Here is a 20,718-nt window from a genome sequence, read left to right as displayed (position 1 = left end):
CACAGCTGTATTCTCACAGAGTTTTCTCTCAGCCTGAGATTGACTGAATATTCACTTATAGTTTCTCCTTGTTTTTATTATTTGAGATTTTACATTTAATTCTTTTTTATGCACTTCCTGCTTATGTATTACATTTAATTATTTAATATCTCTAGTTAGAAAACTGCATTTATATATGGGTAAGATTGGTTTATACTGTGCTAGCTTCCTTGGTTTTATTAATAAGATACGCATAGTGGTCAAGAACATGAATTCTAGGCTGGGCGCCACGGCTCACGCCTGTAATCCCAGCACTTTGGGAGGCCGAGGCAGGCGGACCACCTGAGGTCAGGAGTTCAAGACTAGCCTGGCCAACATGGCAAAACCCCGTCTCTACTAAAAATACAAAAATTAGCTGGGCATCGTGGTGCGTGCGTGTGATCCCAGCTACTCAGGAGACCGAGGCAGGAGAATCGCTTGAACCCAGGAGGAAGAGCTTGCAATGAGCCAAGATCATGCCACTGCACTCCAGCCTGGGCGACAAAGCAAGACCTTGTCTCAAAAATAAAATAAAATTAAAAATAAATAAATAAATAAAATAGGAACAATGCAGAGAAGATTAGCAAGGCCCTTGCACAAGGATGTCATGAAAATTTGCAAAGCAGTCCATATATTTTATCTGAAGTGTTCTCATCACGTACACACACAAAAACATAACTATGTCAGGTGATGGTTAATTAGCTTGATTGTGGTGATTATTCCACAATGCACACATGTATCAAAACATCAAGTTGTAGACCTTAAATATATACAGTTCAAGTTTGTCAAATATACCTTATTAAAGCAGCAGCAGAAGAAGCGGTGTTACCAAACTGCCCAAAACTGTAGTTGCCACAGCCCCGTCTGCCCTTCCTGTTCTCTTTTTCCTACCTTTCTATACTTGGAATCTTTGGCTTATGTGTGTTAAATTGGATGTTACGAAAAACAAGAAATATTCAAGCTTTCCGTGCATTAAGATTTTGTAATATATAAACTTTGATCCACTTTATATTTTTCAGTAGATGGAACTGTGTAGAATAGCTGGCATCAGAATTTTCTGGATTTTTTTCCTGAAGCAATACCACTAAAATGGAAACCTGAAAATTTTTATAAGCAAATGTGGGCTAACACTGATTCAGAAAAAGCCACCAATATGCTATAGCAGTGAATATTGCAACTGAAACGAATTTCCTTAATTATAATCGGGTGAATTTGGGACTAGGAAAAACAGCTTGTTTACACATTTAATCACCACCTATAGGTAAGAAGCTCAGAGATTTTCCAGATGAATGATACCTCTGATTATATCTTATCTTGTGGACAGTAAAATGATTCAACAAATGTCATATGTAGTATTTAGCTCTTGAGGAGACCTATGGCCTAGTTGGAACATAGCCTGTGTGCTGTGCCTACTGGAGGGTAGCATGAACAGATTGCTGGTAATAGCTCACTCCACACAGTGTCTGTCACATATAAAGTGCCAGGTCAAGTAGTGACCACATGTAATGTGGACACCATGATTTTTCTACTTCTCTCAGTTACTAAAAAGCTTTTAAGAGGCTGGGCATGTTGACTCACACCTGTAATCCCAGCAATTTGGGAGGGCAAGGCGGGCAGATCACCTGAGGTCAGGAGTTCAAGACAAGCCTGGCCAACATGGTGAAACTCTGTCTTTACTAAAAATACAAAATTTAGCTGGGCGTGTTGGTGCACACCTGTAATCCCAGCTACTCGGGAGGCTGAGGCAGGGAGAATCATTTGAACCTGGGAGTCGGAGGTTGCAGTGAGCCGAGGTCATGCCATTGCACTCCAGCCTGGGCGACAGAGGGAGACTCTGTCTTGAAGAAACAAAAACAAAAACATGAATTCTCGAGTCAGACTGCTTGGGTCCAAATATTGGCTCTAGCACCTAATAGCCGCATTAACCTCTTCATGCCTCACATTTTTTTTCTATGAAATGCAGATAAAAATATTACCTACCTCCAGGTATTGGAGTATCAGTAGCAATGAACATGCTTGATGCCAGATCTTGTTTTATATATGCAATTTTACAAAAGAAAAAAGAGAAAAGGAAATAAATCAGGACAGCCAGGGTCATTGGCTCACACCTATAATCCTAGCATTTTGGGAGGTCAAGGTGGGAGGATCACTTGAGCTCCGGAGTTCGAGACCAGTCTTGGCAACATGGCAAAACCTCATCTCTACTAAAAATACCAGACAATAGCCGGTTGTGGTTGCGCACATCTTTAGTCCCAGCTACTTTGGAGGCTGAGGCACAAGAATCGCTTCATCCCGGGAGGTGGAGGTTGTAGTGAGCCCAGATCTCGTCACTGAACTCTAGCCTGTGCAGCAGAGCAAGACTCTATCTCGAAAAAGAGAAGAAAAGAAAAGAAAAACCAGAATTTTGGAAGAAATGTCTGGTTCCAGGACTGGAATAGAGAAAAACCAAGATCTGCCTGGAACATGTCATGATGCCAAAAAGTAAATACTGAAAAAATGATGGGGCATGTTAAAAAAACATAGGAGCCAACTTGAAGCAGATCCCAAGACAAATCAGGGACAATTTAAGCAACAAAATAAATAATGATAGTAATAGGTTGTAACTCATGGAATAAAACAAATATCCATATGTCCAGAGTGATAACAAGTGAATAAATAAATCATTGGGGGAGTGGAGGAAGTTCTTCTTTACAGTAGAATTCCAAGTAATAAATGATGAAGAAGTGATGGAAACAAAATTACCATTTGCCAGACACTAGAGTAAAAATTGTTTCAGGCGAGACTCATTCACAAATGCTAAAACTAGTGGGCTAAAAGGAGAAATGGGATTTTTTATATAGTGTCACAGTATCTCCGCAGAAGACATTAATTAAATGACAAAGGGAAAAATAATGTTACGGTAGAGAAGTCTGGCAGATGCTATCTTAATCAAGTATCCAAGTTAATATTGCAGCAATGAGGCCAACATACATAACCTGATTTTAATCAAAAAGAAACATCAGACAAACCCAAAGTGAAGGACACTCTACAAAACTATTGGCACACACTCTTCAGAATTGTGAAGGTCAGAAAAGATAAAGAAAGATTAAGAAACTATCCCAGATTAAAGAGTAAGAAGATAAATAAATGCATTGTGTGATCTTTAATAGCATCCTGATCCAGGAAAAGGGGCACATAAGGACAGTTGACAAAATTTATATGCAGTTCATAGATGAATTAGTGGCATTTACTAGTGTTATTTTCTTGATTTTGATCATTTTACTCAATTATGTAAGATTAAACATTTGAGGAAGTTGGGTGAAGAGTATACAAGAATTCTTTGTACTATTTTTGCTATTCATTTGTAAGTCTAAAATTATTTCATGATGAAAACTTTAAAAATATATATTAATATATATATTCCTGTTTACAAGTCTTTCCAGACTCTTCTAATATATATATTAGCAATAGACATATTTGTATATAGATAGAGCTTTGTTTTGATTTGTTTTACAGAAATGGAATTGCATTATACATGACTCTTTTGTGTTTCCACTCAACAACTGTATTAGCTCCTTTTTGGGTGTTGGCTTATCTCACAAAGACCTAGCTTGCTTCCTCCTCCTTAAAGAGGCTGCAGACAACCATATCGCTACTATATGACATCATTCCTTGGTCACAGATAATCAGACCACGTGTGGACATCTGACCCAAACTGGGACATCAGATTCTTTCTACCAGGAATTTGAAACTGGGACCATAATATTCTTATTCAGACTGAGCTATTCTCCTGAGTGAAAGAAATTTTAAAACTTCAAAGCTGAGATACAGCTGTAACCTGATGTATGAATTGAAAAGTAGAGACAGTTGCAAGGCAGAGAAATGAGACCAGAGAAGCAGGGGCAGGATATGAGAAGGCACTTCCTGGGATCCTAGTTGATAACCATTTTCTTATCTCATGCTCTTTCTGAGGACTTCTGCCGTGGGATTCCACAAGACACATTTGAATCCTTATAATACATTTCCTTCAAGGCTCATGCCAGCACTCAAGAGGCAGAGCTCACATCAGTTATATTTTCAAAACTAATTTGAAGCCGGGTGCGGCGGCTCATGCCTGTAATCCTAGGACTTTGGTAGGTTGAGGCGGGTGGATCACTTGAGGTAAGGAGTTCTAAACCCGCCTGGCCAACTTGGTGAAACCTCATCTCTACTTAAAAAAAAAAAAAAAAAAAAATAGCTGGGCGTGGTTGCGGATGCCTGTAGTCCCAGCTACTCGGGAGGCTGAGGCTGGAGAATCACTTGAACCTGGGAGGCAGAGGTTATGGTGAGCCAAGATTGCAACACTGCACTCTAGCCTGGGTGAGAGAGCGAGACTCCATCAAAGACAACAACAAAAAACCAATTATAAAAAATTGTGATTATTTATGTAAAGAATTGCTGGCCAGGTGCGGTGGCTCACGCCTGTACACAGCACTTTGGGAGGCTGAGGCGGGCAGACCACTTGAGGTCAGGAGCTCAAGAGCAGCCTGGTCAACATGATGAAACCCCATCGCTTCTAAAAATACAAAATTAGCTGGGCGTGGTGGCACACACTTGTAGCTACTGGGGAGGCTAAGGCAGGAGAATCGCTTGAACCTGGGAGGCAGAATTGCAGTGAACCAAGATCCTGCCATTACACTCCAGGCTGGGGAACAAGAGCGAAACTCAGTCTCAAAAAAATAAAAATAAAAAAGAATTGCTAACTAGGTACTGATGAACTGAAAGTGCTAAAGGAAAACACTTGTTGAATAACCAATTTTTCATTGAAAAATTTCTGTAGAAAAATTACATGAATAGTGCAAAGGAACACCTGTATACCTTTCAACTGGATTGACCAACTGACTTTCTCCACATTTACTTTTTTTTTTTTTTTTGAGATGGAGTCTCGCTCTCTCACCCAGGCTGGAGTGAAGTGGTGCAATCTCAGCTCACTGCAACATCTGCCTCCCGAGTAGCTGAGATTGCAGGTGCCCGCCACCACGCCCAGCTAATTTTTGTATTTTTGTAGAGATGAGGTTTCACCAGCCGGCCAGGCTGGTTTTGAACTTCTGACTTCAGGTGATCCACCTGCCTTGGCCTCCGAAAGTGCTGGGATTACAGGTGTGAGCCACTACACCTGGCCTATTTTCTTCTTTTTTAAAACACTTATTGATGAATCATTCAGACACATTTAAACATCACTTTTGAAGATTTCAAAAGTTTCTATGAAAAAAGTCCTTTTGCATTAGAGATGCATATTGGAAGTATTTGTGGCTGAAATGGCATGTCTGAGGTTTGCTTTAAGGTACATCAGCAAGGCCAGGTGCTAGGGCTCATGCCTGTAACATCAACATTTTGGGAGGTCAAGGCAGGATGATCACTTGAAGCCAGGAGTTCAAGACCAGCTTGGCCAACATGGCAAAACCCCATCTCTACTGAAAATACAAAAATTAGCTGGATGTGGTGGCCCATGCCTGTAATCCCAGCTACTTGGGAGGCTGAAGCACATGAATTGATTAAATCCAAGAGACAGAGGTTGCAGTGAGCAAAGATCGCACCACTGCACTTCAGCCTGAGCAACAGAGTGAGACTCTGTCTTAAAAAAATAAAAAAATAAAAATAAAGTACATCAGCAAAAGGAGACAAAAAGTGGGGGAGGGAGGTGTAAATAGATAAAGCAAAATCAGCAAAATAGTAGCCACTGTTAAACCTAAGTCATGGGTTTATTATACTATTTTATCTACTTTTACGTATGTTTGAAAATTTACAAACTGAAAAGTAAAAAACTATTTCGTTTCAAAAAATAGATCAAATTGGAACCATTTGGCATTATATTATGTAAAATCCAGCTCTTGGCTGAGCATGGTGGTTCATGCCTGTAATCCCAGTATTTTGGGAGGCTGAGCGGGGAGGATTGCTTGAGCCCAGGAGCTTGAGAGCAGCTTGGGCAACATAGCAAGACCCCATCGCTAAATCAAGAAAAATTTAAAAACAAATTAGCCAGGCATGATGGTGCACGCCTGTGGTCCAAGTTAGTCAGGAGGCTGAGGTGGGAGGCTTGCTTGAGCCCGAGAGGTCAAGGCTACAGTGCACAGTGATTACACCACTGCATTCCAGCCTGGGCAATGGAAAAAACTTAAAGAAAGAAAGAAAGAAAGAAAGAAAGAGAGAGAGAGAGAGAGAGAGAGAGAAAGAAAGAAGGAAGAAAAATCAAGGTTATATTAGCTTTATATAAAGAGTTAGAAAATGTTTTCTCTTTTTTTATTCTTTGAAAATATATACTGTATTGTCACAGGATCTTTGGGGTATTGCTTTTCTGGCCAGAAATCTCTGCAGTTGGTGGCACCTTTGCCCAAGTTATTGTCCTGTGTCCAGGAAGAATGAGGTACACAGACAAGTGAAAGGTGAGCAAGATGAAGAGGAGCTTTATTGAGTATTAGAACAGCTCAGAGGAGACCTGTAGTGGGTGACTCCTGTCTGCAGGCAGGTTGTCCTGACAAACATTCAGCCCTTAGCAGAGAGGGTGGCTCCTCTCTGTAGCTGGTCATCCCATTGTCTGCAGCTCTCAGTGGAGAGGAGGCCCTGGAGAAGGTAGCTCCTCTCTGCAGCTGGTTTTCCCAGTATCTGCCCTGCTGTTGTTGAGTCTAGGGGTTTTTATGGTCTTCAGAGGGGCAAAATGCATGCTGATTGGTCCACGGGCAGCCATGGGTGAGCCCAGGAAAAGGTGCCATGAGTTCTGCCTCCAGTACACAGGACTGGCAGCCCAGCCCCCAGCTTTCAGGCCTTCCCCTGCCTAAAGGTGGGGCTTCACCAGGTTCCTGCTCCCTTCTGCCCAGGAGCCTGCCTGCCTCCCTCTGCTGTTCATGTTTCACAGGCTATTCATGCCAAGGGACACCTGCAAGCCAATGCTGAGCTGCCCTCAGCCTCCCCTCAGCTTCCCTCCTGCACTCATGGGTGCCCAAAGTCTGGAAGGGACTGAGGCAGCAGGGGGCTGGCATGTCAGGGCTTCCCCAAGCATGTGTCCACCTGGCTGGACTGTGACAGTTCCTGGACTTGGCCCCAACCTTGCTCCACAATTGCAGTGGGTACTGGGAACAAGGAGAGGCCAGGCAATGGGAGCAGGCACTTCGATCCTGTGGGGTGCCTTCCTGGGCCCCCAAGAGCACAGAGATGCCCAGGTCCGAAACCAGGCTTGGGCAGCTGCAGCTGCACCCAGGGAGATCTTGCCTCGCTAACTCAGAAGGGGTGAGGCTCCTGTTTGTCCCTGGCTCCCGCCAGCTCCATGGAGTGTGCAGTCCCAGCCACACCTCCGAGATGGGAGCAGGCACTGACAGCAGGAGAAACCAGGCAATGAGAGCAACCACTTCTGAGCCTGCAGGGGGAAGGGAGGTCTTCCTGGGCACTCAAGACCACAGAGATGCTGGAGTCTGGCACTGCACCAGAGCAGCTGCAGCGGCACCCAGGGAGGCTGGGCAGCGCCTCCCTCCTGCAGCCATCATGGAAGCAGCCACTCTAGATGGGCTGCTGCCGCCACCAGTATTAGTTTCCTATTGCTGCCGTAGCAAATTACCACAAACTTAATAGCTTGAAACAATGCAAATATATTATCTTTCAGTTCTGGGGATCAGAAGTCCAAAATAGGCTAGCAGGCTGTATTCCTTCTGGAGGTTCTGAGGGAAACTCTGTTTCCTTGCCTTTTCCAGCTTCTACTTCTAGAAGCTATCTATATTTCAAGGTTCATGATCCCTTTGAAGATCTTCTATCTTCCAAGTTGACAGTATAACATCTTCAAATTTCTCTCACTCTCTAACTGACACACTTATCTCCTTTTATAAGGGCCCTTGTGATTGCACTGAGCCCACCTGGATAATCCAGCATACTCTTTCCATCTCAGGATCTTTAATGTAGTCACATCTGCTAAGTCTTTTTCCCCTTGGAAAGTAACATATTCAGTTTTCAGGGATTGGGAGGTATATATCTTTGGGGTACTATTATTCTTTCTACAAAATATATGTAAGCTTGGTATTATTTCTTCCTTAAATGTTTGGAAGAACTTACCAGTGAAACCATGTGGGACCGAGGTTTTATTTGTGGGAAGGTTTATAATAATACATTTAAGTTATTTAACACAAAATAAACTCTTCAGGCTTGGCATGGTGACTTGTGCCTGTAATTCCAGCACTTTGGGAGGCCAAGGCATCAAACTCTTGGCCTCAAGTGATCCTTCTGCCTCAGCCTCCTAAGTAGGTGGGACTGTAGGCACATGTCACCATGGCTGGCTTTGATCACTGATCTTTGATGTTACTATTTTAATTGTTTTGGGGCACCACAAACCACATCCATATAACATGGTGAATTTAGTCAATAAAGGTTGTGTGTGTTCTGATTGTCCCACCAACTGTCTATTCTCCCTTCTCTCTCTCTCTCTCTCTCCTCCAGCCTTCCTGTGAGACAACAATATTAAAATTAGTCTATTTAATAACCCTACAACAGCCTCTGAGTATTCAACTGAAAGAAAGAGTTGGATGTCTCTCACTTTAAATCAAAAGCCAGGAATGATTAATTTTATGACTAAGATTAATGTTAGTTGTCATTTTCTCAAAGCATGTTAAAAGCCAAGATAGGCCAAAAGCTAGCCTCTTGTGCCAAACAGTCAAGTTGTGAATGAAAAGGAAAAGTTCTTTTCTTTTTTCTTTCTTTTTTTTTTTTTTTTTGAGACAGGGTATTGCTCTGTCACCCAGGCTGGAATGCAGTGGCATGATCATGGCTGACTGTAGCCTTGACCTCTGGAGCTCAAGCCATCTTCCTACTTTGGCCTACCCCAAGTAGTTGGGACCACAGACGTGAGCCACCATGCCTGGCTAATTTTTAAATTTTTTGTAGAGGCTGGGCCTCTGCGTGTTGCTCAGGGTGGTCAAAAGCTCCCGGGCTCAAGCAATGTGCCCACCTTCGCCTCCCAAAGTGCTGGGATTACAGGCATGAGCCACTGCACTGTCTGAGAAATGTTCTTGAAAGAAATTAACACGCAAATAAGAAAGTGAGAATGTGAGAAAGTGAGAAAGGCTGTTGCCAATATGGAGAAAGTTTTAGTGGTCTGGATAGATCAACCGAGCCACATCATTCCCTTAACCTAAGGGAAGAGAGTTAGCAAGGCCCTAACTCTCTTCAGTTCTGTGAAGCTGAGACAGGTAAGGATACTGCAGAAGAAAAGGTGGAAGCTAGTGAAGGTTGGTTCATGAAATTTCATGAAGAAGCTTTCTCCATAACATAAAAGTGCAAGGTGAACAGCAAGTGTTAATACAGAAGCTGCAGCAAATTATCCAGAAGACCTAGCTAAGATTATTGATCAAGGTGGCTACACTAAACAACAGATTTTTAATGTATATGAAACAGCCTTCTATGAGAGGAAGATGCCTTCTAGGACTTTCATAGCTAGAGAGAAGTCAATGCCTAGCTTCAAAGAACAGACTGATTTTCCTGGAAGGGGCTAATGCAGCTAGTGACTTTAACTTGAAGCCGATGCTCATTTAGCATTCCAAAAATTTTAAGGCCCTTAAGAATTATGCTAAATTGGTGTGTGCACCTAATCTCAGCTGGTCTACCCAAGACCCGCTGAGCACGAATCCTAGTCCCCCAGGCAGCCCCTTATCCTCTCCGACAAGATGAAACAATCATGAACCAGGAAAAACTCACGAACTGCAGGCACAAGTGCGCATTGGTGGGAAAGGAACTTCTCGCAGAAAGACGGTGGTTCATAGAGCAGCCGCAGTGGATGTTAAAAAACTTCAGTTCTCCTTAAAGAAGTTAGGGGTAAGCAGTATCTCCGGTATTGAAGAGTCGAATATGTTTACAAACCAAGGAACAGTGACCACTTTAACCACCCTAAGGTTCAGGCATCTCTGGCAGTGAACACTTTCACCATTCATTACAAGCCATGCTGAGACAAAGCAGCTGACAGAAACGCTACCCAGCATCTTAAACGAGCTTGTTGCAGGCAGTCTGACTAGTTTAAGGAGACTGACTGAAGCTCTGCCCAAACAATCTGTGGATGGAAAAGCACCACTTGCTAGTGGAGAGGAGGATGATGATGAAGTTCCAGATATTGTGGAGAATTTAGATGAGGCTTCCAAGAATGAGGCAAACTGAATTGAGTCAACTTCTGAAGATAAAACTTGAAGTTACTGGGAGCTGCTATTTTATATTATGACTGCTTTTTAAGAAATTTTTGTTTATGAATCTGATAAAATCTAGATCTCTAATATTTTTAAGCTCAAGCCCCTTGGACACTGCAGCTCTTTTCAGTTTTTGCTTATACGCAATTCATTCTTTGCAGCTAATTAAGCCAAAGAAGTCTGGGAATCAAGTTTGAAACCAAGGTTAATAAAGTTCTTTGCCTAGTTAAAAAAAAAAAAAGAATTATGCTAAATCTACTCTGCCTGTGCTCTATTAAAGGAGCAGCAAAGCCTGCCTGACAGTACATATGTTTATAGCATGGCTTACTGAATATTTTAAGCCCACTGTTGAGACCTGCTGCTCAGGAGAAAAAAGATTCTTTTCAAAATAACATTACTAGGGCCCAGTGCAGTGGCTCACGCCTGTAATCCCAGCACTTTGGGAGGCCGAGGTGGGCGGATCACGAGGTCAGGAGTTCGAGACCAGCCTGACCAACATGGAGTAACCCCATCTCTACTAAAAACACAAAAATCAGCCAGGCATGGTGGTGCATGTGTGGGTAATCCCAGGTACTCAGGAGGCTGAGGCGGGAGAATCACTTGAACCGGGGAGGCAGAGGTTGCAGGGAGCTGAGATCGCGCCATTGCACTCCAGCTTGGGCAACAGAGTGAGACTCCATCTAAAATAAATAAATAAATACAAATCACACTGCTCACTGACAATGTACCTGGTCACCTAAGAGCCCTGTTGGAGGTATACAAGGAGATTAATGTTTTCATGCCTGCTAACACAACATCCATTCTGCAGCCCACATATCAAGGAATAATTCAACTTTCATCTTATTATTTGTTTGGAGAAAAACTCTTAAAAGTGTTTTTTCCCTCTGTTTTCACACCACAACAATCAACACAGAAGGCTTCTGTGGCTCAATGTGTGGGGATTTTTCCCCACCAACAAGCAGTGAACACCAATCTGACACTACCTGGAGATAGATCAGATCCCACAGGTTGAAGCTTCAGTCCTCAAGACTAATCCCCAAGCTTCAGACACACGTCACAAGTCTGGGCCTGGTGAACTTCTGTCTTCAAGTTGGAGTCCCCACAACCCTTCTTCGGGATCAATTGATTTGCTGGAGTGGCTCACAGAACTCAGGGAAACATTTATTAATACACTTACTGGTTTATTATAAAGGACATTACAAAGGACGCAGATGAAGAGAAGTATACAATGAGGTATAGGTGAAGGAGCACGGAGGTTCCATGTCTTCTCTAAGTGCACCATACTCTAGGAACCTCCACATATTCAGTTATCTGGAAGTGCTCCAAATCCTGCTCTTTTGGGTTTCAGAGAGGTTTTGTTACATAGGCATGATTAATTAAACCATGGGCCATTGGTGTTCAGTTGACCTTTGTCCCCTTATCCCCTCATCAGAGGTTGGGGGATGGGGTTGAGAGTCCCAATCCTCTAATCATGCTTTGGTCTTTCCAGTGACCACTCCCACCCTGAAGCTATTATTCAACATTAGCTGTACAAAAAGACAGCACTTCGGAGATTCCAAGGATTTTAGGAGTTGTGTGCCAGGAAATGGGGAAAAAACCCAAATATATATTTCATTATCTCACATTAAGAAATACATTTTATAATGCTATAGCTGCCAAAGATAGTGATTTCTGTGATGGTTCTGGAAAAAATACATTGAATACCTTCTGGAAAGGGTTCACCATTCTAGATGCCTTTTAGAATATTCATGATTCATGGGAGAAGGTCAAAATATTAACATTAACAGAAGTTTGAAAGAAGTTTATTCCAACCCTCATGGTTGATTTTGAGGGATTCAAGACTTCAGGGAGGAAGTAACTGTGATGGAAATGGTAAGAGAACTAGAAATGGAGCCTGAAGAAGTAGTTGAACTGCTGCAATCTCGTGATAAAACTTGAACGAATGAGTAGGTACTTCTTATAGATGAGCAAAGAAAGTGGTTTCTTGAGATGGAATCGACTCTCAAGTGAAGATGCTACGAACGTTGTTGAAATGACAACAAGGACTTAGGATATTCCATTAAATTAATTAATAAAGCAATGGCAGGCTTTGAGAGGATCAACTTCAATTTTTAAAGAAGTTCTACTGTGGGTACAATGCTATCAAGCAGCAGCTCATGTTACAAAGAGCTCTTTAGTGAAAGGAAGAGTCAATCAATGTAGCACACTTCATTACTGTCTTATTTGAAGAAGTTACCACAGCCACCCTAACCTTCAATAACTACCATTGTGATTGATTAGGAGCCAGCAACATTGAGACAAGACCCTCCACCAGCAAAATAATTTTGGCTCATTGAAGGCTCAGATGATCATTAGCATTTTTTAGCAAGAGTATTTTTAATGCATGTATATACATCTTTTTAATACATAATGCTACTGCACACTTAACAGACTATAGTATAGTATAAACATAATTTCCTGTGCACTGGGAAACCAAAAAATTTGTATCTCCTGCATTACTGCGATATTTGCTTTATTGCAGTGGTCTAGAACGAAACTACTCCAAGGTGTGCCTGTACTTCAAATCATGATGTCTTAATTTGTTTTCTTAAAATATATCTGTATGTGTATCCTACGCAGATAAATCAGGACATGATTATTCATATTATTAGAGGCAAGTGAAGTTTAGAGAGAGGTCTCCATACTAGACCATATTTATTTCTCTCTTTGAACTACTGTGGTTGTTACTGTTTACACTATCCCCTTGCTACTCAAAGTGTAATTTCAGAGGTATTCCTGTAATTGTAATATAATGCCAGCATATTTTTTTAATGTTACCAAACATAACAAACCTTATTTCAGGAAAATCGAAATACCATCAACAAATGAAATGTGAAATAATGCCCTTGATAGTAATTTCTTTTCCTTTCTACCAATAGAGGGCAACATGAACAAGTTGCTGACTTGATGGTAGTGTTCAAACCTCCTGTCTCAGCAAAGTTCAAAACAGACAGTATTAAACTTGTGACAAACAAAAGCAGTACAAGTTGAAACTACAAAATGTTAGTAGGACGAGCTTCTGTCTGGTTTCTCTGCCTAGAGTCTCACCTCTTTCCAATTCCCCTACTATAGTGCTGCTAGAAATTCCTTTCTAAAAGAGAAATCTGATATCATTCCCTTGATTTTTTTTTTTTTTTTTTTAAAGCTCAGTTGTACTCTATGATCCACAGGATAAAAGGCCAAATTCTTTAGTGTGATATTTGGGTTTGTTCTCAATATGACTTCAACTTTCATTTCTCACCATTGTCCACATTTGGAAACTTCTTTAGCCACGCCAAGCTACTCATGGCTCCCCAAACACAATATACTCTTCTATACCTTGATGATGCTTTGCTTTGGTGGTTCTTCCACCTGAAATTCCCTGTACTTCCACTCCCCATTAAACACTTACTTTTCATTCAAGGCCTGGCTCAAAAGTCATCTTTCTGTGGAGACTTTCTTGACTCCCCATTGTGGAACCTTGTTTCTCCCACAAATAGCATATATTACAGATAGAATTGTTTTAGAATAATCAGTTTGTATTCCTTAGCAGACTACAAGGTCTCTGAGGGTTCATGTGTCAAAAGAAAATGTCTTATTCATCTTCATGTCTCCAGTGCCTAGTATGCAGTAAATACTCATAATGTGTGTTTGTTGAATGAACAAAGAAAAGGAACTAAATAGAGAGTTCTCATACTGAACAAAACACCTTGTGTAAAATTTTAGACAGACATTGCAGCTAAGGCTTGTGGATGGTGCTTCTCACAAGTTCAGGAAGCATCAGATGTGACTAAAAGATTATTTTTGAAATATATAGATGTTTTTGGCGAATTTTAATTTCCCTGTTGCTTCTTAGCAGCCAGATTTTTTTGTAGTTTAGTTAAGATGAAGGTTCTTTGGTGCAGAAGTATGGAGATATTATGTCACTTACAGTTTAGAGAAATCCTGGTTGCACGAGGTCACCTATTTCTAAGCCAGGTGGAATTCTACTTTCCTGCTTCTCTGGAGACAAGGGATGATCTACGGTCTGTGTGTACGTGGCATACTCAATAACCAATTCCAATCTCACTGATGCCTGTTTGCTGAGATTAGCATTCACACAGTGACAGAAGAAGGTATTCCTCTCATGATTCTACCTCAGACTGGTAAACTTCAGTACATTTAAAAACACATGATGTATATACCAGTAAGTAGACACAGCTGATGTTTTGCAGAGGTGATCATTGCTAAACCATCTGCCAGGTTTTGCAGTTGGTTAAAAAAAAAAAAAAAGAAAGAAATTAGTTCAGCAGGATTTGCTCTTCGCAAAATCATGTTGAGTTTTGCCAATTCTACGTAATTTGATATACTCTTGCTAATTGAGTAAGAGAAAAATGCTTTCACATTGCACTGCAGGAAAAATATGGCCATTGTCCTTATGACCCTTGTTAAAAAATATTCAATCATGAGTTAGATAGGGTTATAGTAAATAAAAGCGAAAATAAAAAAGACTGAGACAGCTGAGGAATTCAAAATTGTGACTAAATCAAAACTGTTTGTAGCTACCATAATAAAATAGATATACTACTGCAATGTCTTAAACTAAACAGAATGAGGAGGTTGAGATCTAAAACTAAGAGTAGGCTGCCTTCTGGGATCAAAATAAATCCAATCCAGAGCTTGGAGGTCTGTCTACTAGTAAATTTCCGTAAAAAGAGTGTAGGAGTTTGTGATCCATGACACAAATAATTTCTTCCCAATTCAGAGTTGAAATCCTCACATGATGAATGTATTGCGAAATATAGGCAATCTAGCTGATGATTAGAAAAAAAAGATTTGTTAGGAGACTTTTTGGTCCCTTTGTGTTTTTTGTTGTTGTTGTTGTTTGTTCTTTGTTTTTTTTTTTTGAGACAAGGTCTCCCTCTGTGGCTCAGGCTGGAGTGCAGTGGTGTGATCACGGCTCACTGCAGCCTTGAACTTCTGGACTCAGGTGATCATCTCACCCCAGTGTCCCCAGTAGCTAGGACTACAGGTGCACGCCACCATGCCTGGCTAATTTTTGTACTTTTTATAGAGAGGGGGTTTCACCATGTTGCCCAGGCTGGTCTCAAGTTCTTGGGCTCAAGCAATCATCCCGCCTTCACGTCCCAACATGCTAGGATTATAAGTGTGAGCCACTCTTCCCGGCCTACTATGTTAATTTCATAATGATTGAAAATTAATTAATTCAACAAATTTACATATTCTGCTAATACAGAGCACACACTATATGCAAGACACTGCAGGACACTGATACTATATATTTGTCAGTTAAAATAAAATTGTTGGCCAGGCACAGTGGCTCACACCTGTAATCCCAGCACTTTGGGATTCAAGGGCAGGAGGATCACTTGACTCTATGTGTTGAAGACCAGCCTGAGCAACATAGTGAAACCCCATCTCTCAAAAAAAAAATTAGCCAGGCATAGTGGCACACACCTATAGTAGCAGCTACTCAGGAGGCTGAGATAGGAGGATTGCTTAAGCCTGGGAGATCAAGGCTGCAGTGAGCTGTGATCATGCCACTACACTCTAACCTGGGTGACAGAGCAAGACACTGTCAAAAAAAAAATTAATACCTTGCAGCAATAGATCATAGATGTTGACCTATATGCCATACATTTTATGGCAGTTTGTTAGCATATTTATCAGCTGCCTCTATCTCTTCATGACATTTTACCAAAAGCTTAAGCTTCTGTTAAATTGGAAATAATTGCCTTCCTACAGAAATGGTTCTAGATGTTCTCCATACCTTTCACAGGCAGCTCTGTACTACACAATCTTCTGCTGGGGCTTCTGGTCCCACTCTGTCCTCTGTGCCCTGAAGGTTGACCTCTGTGGACACCATCATATGGGGTTTCTTATTCTTTGCTTCCAGGAGGTTCAGCCAGAAGGGAAGCACTGGCCTGAAATATAAGTGAGGAGTACAGAGAGATTGGGATATTTATTTGCCTTTCTTCTGCATCATGATTATGGCAGTGGCTCTACACTCTATGGACACAGTTCCTACTTAGTGACTCCTCTTCCAAGACTCCAGGTCTTTCAGGGTTCTGGCAGCACAGTTTCCTCCTCTTGCCCCTTCAGGCATAGGGGTGAGAAGTGCTCACTGCTATTGTTCATCCTTGGGTGGTTCCCTGCCCCCGTATTGGTTCACTTACCTTCTCATGCCCCTCTAAATCATCCCTTCATTACTTTCTTTTCACTTAAACGCTTTTTTTTTTTGTCGGAACCAGCCTAAAGTTAAACATGTTAATGTGCCCTCTGCTTCCTGCTAGAACTCAAGAAGATTAGAAACAAACAAAAAGTTTTATATCCAGAAGAAAAATTCTCAATGGTAACATGCTGAAAGAATGAAAGCAATTTGAACTACATCTGAATCAACAGAGCAATGAAATTCAGCTTCCAAGGAGCTCGTAGACAATTTCTGCAATTCCAGAAGGTAACTATATACAATATAGTTGGATAGTTTATTTAATTATCTGTAGTCAGTTAATTCACTGGGAAGAAAGTCGTTCCTGTTTTTTGTTTTTTTTTTTTTTTGGTTTTTTTTTTTTTTTGCATCCTGTGTATTCAACAAGGATAGAGCCATACCTATTTCTTTGCCTATAGTGTGTGGCTGCTTCTTGCTACAATGGCAGAGTTGAGTCATTGTGACAGAGACCTTATGGCTCACAGAGCCTAAAATATCTACTATCTGGCCTTTTACAGAAAAAGTTTGCCAACCTCTGAACTAATTGATTGAATAATATATAGTTTGTAGTTTTATTTCTTTTGGCCTCATTTAGACACAACCTTTTGTGCTCAATATGCTTATCTTATACATATGGTGGTTCAATAAATATTGATTAGTGAAGAAATTGAGAATGCACTGACAAACTTAGAACTCATGACCCTCAGTTTTGTGATAAACATGGAGAATCTATTTTAATTTTTTTATAAGATTTATTAGCCAAATCGTATATGTGATTATAGGAATTTGGACTCTGATGTTGTAAAAATTGTTAACCTGGGTTGGGTGTAGTGACTCACACCTGTAATCCCAGCCCTTTGGGAGGTGAAGGCAGGCAGATCACTTGAGGCCAGGAATTTGAGACCAGCCTGGCCAACATGGCAAAACCTCATCTCCTATTAAAAATTCAAAAATTAGCCAGGCACAGTGGCCCATACCTGTTATCCCAGCTACTTAGGAGGCTGAGGCATGAGAATCGCTTGAGCCTGGGAGGCGGAGGATGCAGTGAGCCAAGATTGTGCCACTGCAGCCTGGTTGACAGAACAAGAGTCTGTCTTTAAAAAAAAAAAAAATTGTTGATCTGGCAATACTACACATTTAGTATATGATAAACATCATTACTAAAAATGCATTTGAATTCCATTAATTGTTTAATTCAAACTGAGAGGCATGTTCAGGCTTGTTTTTGTTTTTCTTTAGAGATAGGGTCTCATTGGGTCACTCAGGCTGGAGTGCAGTGGCACAATCATGGCTCACTGCAGCCTTGACCCTCTGGCTCAAGCTATCCTTCCACCTCAGCCCCCTGAGTACCTGGGATTATAGACATGAGTCACCACATCTGGCTAATTTTAAAATTATTTTATAGAGACAGGCACTCTGTCGCCCAGGCTGGAGTGCAGTGGCGTGATCTCGGCTCACTGCAACCTCCATCTCCTGGGTTCAAGCGATTCTCCTGCGTCAGCCTCTCAAGTAGCTGGGACTACAGGGACCTGCCACCACAACCGGCTAATGTTTTGTATTTTTAGTAGAGAAGGCATTTCACCATGTTGGCCAGGCTGGTCTTGAACTCCTGACCTCAGGTGATCCACCTGCTTTGGCTTCCCAAAGTGCTGGGATTACAGGCATGAACCACCACACCTGGCCTATTCTTTTTTAAGTGTTTTCTTTCTGTGTTGTGGATTTTTTCCCCAAATATGACAATGAAATGTATTATTTTTATGATGAGAAAATAAAATAGTTTACAAAATATGCAAAATAGTAAACCTAATGTAACTGAATATTTTATATCGCTATTTTAGTTGAAGAAACCAAAGACAGATTTTTAGTTTAAAAAAATTGTTGAAATAAAATTGAGTCTGAGAACTCTTCTCAAACTAATATTTTAAGAAAATAATCAATTAGCATGTATTGATTGAAAATTAGGAAATCACATTCAAATTGTAAATTTTTAAAACGTTTCATGTGAATTTTAACTTTTCAACAGCAGAACATCAATTACATATTCTCTTAAGAATGTATGCATTTCTTAATATCTTCCTACTACCATTCACTAGAAGGAAATAAAATATCTTCAGATATCCTCACTTGTAATGTTTATTATAATCTGTAATTTGTACTTTTAAAATGGAAGCAGATCTTTGCTTTTCCTATGGTTCAAAGTATTTAATTGTTTTAACTCACGCTTATTTTCAGTACCCTTAAAACTACCAATGGTTCTTTATGTGGAAATCTTTTTGCTCATTTATCTTAAAAGGAATGCTGTGTGAAAAATTTAAGTCACGTTCTAAAGATGGTATTATTATACCCAAGAATGCCCAGTTTGTGTTTCTTTTATTAGAACATCTTAAGCTCTTGTGTCGTGCTACCCATCAGTTATAACTGTGATCTTCACCACGAGGAAAGGGCCCATTACATGGAATATTTATGTATTTTATTAATGATCCATCAGGTGTTCTGCCTAGGTTCTCTTTCAACTAGGTATTGCTAATGTCTGTCTCTAAGATGTAAATAGTTGAATAGTAGAGGTTGGGAATAGGCTTATGATCAGAATAGGAGAGTTAATTTTTTTTCAACTTCTAAAAGTTTATTTTACTGTATTTGTCCTTTTCTGCACATTTTTATTTTCTCCTCTATAACAGGGGTCCCCAGCCCCTGGGCTGTAGACCAGTACTGGTCCATGGCCTGTTAGGAACTGTGCCGCATAGCAGGAGTTGAATGGCGAGCCAGCATTACTGCCTGAGCCCTGCCTCCTGTCCATCAGCGGCAGCACTAGATTCTCACAGGAGCGGGAACCCGATTGTGATGAACTGCACATGCAAGGGATCCAGGTTGCGTGCTCCTTGTGAGAATACGATACCTCGATCTGAGATGGAAGAGTTTCATCCTGAAAAGATCCCCCCTCCCTGCCCAGGGAAAAACTGTCTTTCACAAAACTGGTTGCTGGTGCTAAAAAGGTTGGGGACCACGGCTCTATAAGGTTTTCATTTGCTTAGTATCTTTCTGGTAGCAGCGTATTGTTTTGTTTGAGACACTCACTGTGTCGCCCAGGCTGGAGTGCAGTGGTGCATCTCAGGCTCACTGCAGTCTGCATCTCCTGGGCTCAAGCAATCCTCCATTATGCTAGCTGGGACCACCACTGTGCTCCAACGCACTCTGCTAATTTTTAATTTTTTTCTAGAGATAAGGTCTCACTATATATATTGCCCAAGTAGCATCTTAAGAGGAAATGAGTCACTGCCTATTGCTTAGGTTTGAAGAATTAAAGAAGGAACAATGCCAATGCAAGGACTGACTATATGATAGGACAGTCATACCCTGGAAATACTTTGTAAGTGACGATTAACATTCAGAACTTTTGCATCACACCATAGCAAACTAGTTAAATAAACTGAGTAGCGCCACACTTACCTAAATAAAGACCAGGAGACTGAACGCAAGCAAAAACATTATACCAAGAGACACTCCAGGCCTATCAGAAATCCATCAATTCCACTCACTGAAGAGCCTATCAGGACTTCACTCAAAGACTGTTAATTCTTTCAGAGTGTTTTAACAGTCTGTGTATTCCTAGCATCCAGAAAATTAGAAGCAGCATATTTGACTGGGGACTATAGGTGGGTGGAGATACTGACAGCCACAAGAGAAGATAGGAAAACTATTCAAAGTAAATTCAAAGTAAAATAAAACTCAAAACTTAGTTATCTGGAGACTGTGAATGCACCCTTGCACTTTTTTTTTCTCCACCTCCCGTGTTCAAGTGATTCTCCTGCCTCAGCCTCCCGAGTAGTTGGGACTACAGGTGCCCGCCAGCACACCTGGCTAATATTCGTATTTTTAGTAGAGATGGGTTTTTGACATACTGGCCAGACTGGTCTCAAACTCCTGACCTCATGATCCACCTGCCTTGGTCTCCCAAAGTGCTGGGATTACAGGCGTGAGCCACCACACCTGGCCGCACTCTTGCACTTTTAAGAACCTCTGAATTTATCACAACATTAAAAGCACCACACAATTAGGTCAAATGTAGTGAAACAATTAAGAGACCAATTTCTGTTCAGAATATACTGTTCAACAAAGCTTAGATACATTTTTACAAAATTTCCATCAACATGACAAAAAATAAAAAATAGTTTAGGTGTTGAGAAGGATATATGCCATTACATGCTGACTGAGAAATAAAAGATTATACGATGTTTATGTATTCCTCTAAGCTTTTCTCTGAAAAAAAAAAATTACTTGGAAAAAAGCTCTCTTGAAAGCTATTTA

At 40.9% G+C, this 20,718-nt stretch overlaps 2 pseudogenes; both read left to right on the top strand.

Moving 5' to 3' along the window:
* LOC112604496 overlaps window positions 1–10,161 on the top strand; it is a 78,154-nt pseudogene extending 67,993 nt beyond the window's left edge.
* LOC112605432 lies at window positions 562–655 on the top strand (annotated as a pseudogene).
* Window positions 10,162–20,718: the final 10,557 nt, after the last annotated feature.

This window comes from Theropithecus gelada, chromosome 13 (assembly GCF_003255815.1).
Source record: "Theropithecus gelada isolate Dixy chromosome 13, Tgel_1.0, whole genome shotgun sequence".
In the NCBI taxonomy this organism is placed as follows: Eukaryota; Metazoa; Chordata; class Mammalia; order Primates; family Cercopithecidae; genus Theropithecus; species Theropithecus gelada.
This window is presented reverse-complemented; position numbering and strand designations above follow the sequence as displayed.